Raw genomic sequence first — 2,877 nt, forward strand, 5'->3', positions numbered from 1 at the left:
AATTTTATGTTCCATATTTTAGGCCTCATTAGGAACAAATGCTCCCCGCTGACCAAGCTCACTGGCAGCAGCTCGACAGGGTCAGTAGACGCCGCGTAGTGGAGGAACGGTGCACAGGTAGCTGTGGCGGAATTGTCATCTGCCCGTTTTAAATCCTTTGAAATGTCCTTTCCGAAATTGAAATAAAAATACGATCATAAATAACAAGCAGAGAGGCTAAAATTGAAATAAAAGTTAAGCTTTCGGATTAAAATTTAGAAATAGATTTTTTTAAATTTCATAGTTAACAGTATGAGGGCTTTAAAAAAAGGGAAGTGTATTCGCTTTCTTCGGCGTGTAACTTGCACCACAACCGCGCACTTGACACCTCATGGCTTAAAACAAAAAATTCGTGCCACCTGCATGAAAACAAAGGAACAGAACCTCTCTAACTCAGGTCAATTTGACAAACAAACTGCGCATCTACGCACGACAGTTTAAGATCTTCCTGTAATGTGCATACCACTTACGGTAATGTTTCTATTGCCAAGTGGGGAAACGGAGTTAGGTCTCCTTATTATTCTTTCGTGGCGTAGATTTAGGCAGTCATGGCAGAGAGTACTGCGATCGAGATGAATTTTCGTATTAAGTGGACTAAATTAAAAAACGTAAATGGGAGTTACGCCCGCATTCGATAAAATTTATCTCCGTTGCTACAGATTTTCTGCTATTACACACTTTATGTGAAAATTTTTATCAGTCATGCGGCTTTTACGTTCATTTTCGACCTTAAATTACTATCCGCCAAGACGGCTGACTTTACGTTTACCGCAATATCATAAATTACGTTACCTAATGAATTTAAGGCAATCCTGAAAGTAAGTCAATTTAAATTTAAATTTTTTATTTTTCCTGGGTACAAAATATTATTAAAGATATATATCATTCTCAGTAATACTTGCAGCAATTCAGAAGACTAGGTGAAATCCAACTCTAAAATATGTCAAATTTGAATTGAACAATTAAAAATTCAAAAAATTAATTTAAATAATAATAAATTATTTATATATATACATAAAATCGCTCTTATTTTATAATAATTTTTAATCTAAAGCCCTTAAAGTTAATGAATTTTAAATTGAAAGCTTCAAAAATGAATAATATGTAAGATAGTAGTTTTAGTCAATTTGCGAATGAGCAGCGTTTAAATTTTATAAACTACAAATTTTGTGTGTCTGAAACTTAATTCCGTTAGATATTACAACATTATTCTATTTTAAATTAAATGCAACAATAGTAAAATAATGTTAAATTTATAGAAAACATTCCCAGACGAATAATTGCAAGTTGAAAAATTTTAAATTGAGGGCAATTTCAATTTTAAAATATTCGAAATTTTTAAATTTGGGAAGTTTTCAATGTTCAATTAAAAGGTTTTCAAAACTAAAACAAATTTGAATTCCAAGTCTTCAAAATTGAAGTTCAATCTTATGGTCTCAGGTATGGACGCGTCCCTTAGCCTTCGTACTTCCAGATAGTTTAGCGAAGGGTCTACTCGCCTTAATATGGGCGATCGTCTTTTCCTCCACGGCTACCTGTCTAACCTTCCCCTTCCACTGCACAACGACACTACACCTCACTGGAATTTAAGTTGCTTCAGGCCCCCATAAAGATAATGCCTTTGTTTTTGAAATTACCCATTTCCTCTCCATTGGTTAATAAATTTTCTATTGTTTTTTTCATTGGTAGAGCTGTTAAAAAGTTAAGAAAAAACCGCATTTTTCGAAAATTATTAATATCGCTGGGTGATTTTATTGATCCTCAAAACTCAGAGCAACTCACGAAAAAACAATTGAAATGTAGTAGGAAAATCTTGTAAGAAAATTTATGAACAAATTTTTGTAAAGTTTTCAGAAAACACTGCAGTCAAAGGACTCTTTTAAAATTATTTTTTTAGCGATGTATATTAAATCCCATTTTTTGGATTGAAACCCTTAAACACAGCTTTTTGTGTATAAGATAAATATTGTTAATTAATTAATTTTTCTGGTATGATGAGGAATTATATCTGTGAAAGTTAAATTTTTTTCTCTTGAAAGTCGCACTGTAGTAAAAATACAAAATTTTAAAAAACTTTGTAGGGTAAAGGGGGACAGCGCCATCCAGTTAACAGTCAATGATTTTTTTAAAGTTAATGAGATGATGAATTGATCCATTTTTTCTCATTTCGAGTTCTACATTATTTTATATCATATTTCTATAAGAATTAATCACATGGAAAAAACAATAATTTGGTAACTTAATTATTTCTGACAAGCTGTATTTCATCGGCTTTGCCCAACACCTGAAGGCAAAGCCGACTGCAGCTTTTTGTGAAAATAAAAACATTTAAAGGTCAGAAAATGTGATAGTTTTCTTCTGTGGTATTTTATGTTCTGGAAAAATTACCTTTGAAGATATTTAACAAGCAGAATAAGTTATTTTTAATAAAAATAGAGATAGCTGTAATATAGCCTCTTATTCGTTGACATTCTACTAGAAACGGACTGTACGCAATGATTCTACCGTACCAATAAAAGAAACCTGCATACCGACCGGATTAATAATAATAATAATAATATTTAATAGTTTCTTCCATGTAGCCCACAAGATAAGTTGCTGTTCTACATTGCCGATCATTTATCGACAAAACTTGTGACGTCGTATATCACCTAAGCACTTGTTAATATTATTTTCGTCAGGCCTGCCCCCCTGGCAAGGCCTCACTTATTTATAAGATTTAATATATTTTGGACTTGAATTAAGTCTGATTAATATGATTAGCAGTGTCTCCAGAACGTGGGATTGATCAGCCTCCACCACTCTCTCCTGCACGAGCAGGAACCCGAGCTCTCCCGA

This window comes from Belonocnema kinseyi, chromosome 6, assembly GCF_010883055.1.
Source record: "Belonocnema kinseyi isolate 2016_QV_RU_SX_M_011 chromosome 6, B_treatae_v1, whole genome shotgun sequence".
NCBI lineage: Eukaryota > Metazoa > Arthropoda > Insecta > Hymenoptera > Cynipidae > Belonocnema > Belonocnema kinseyi.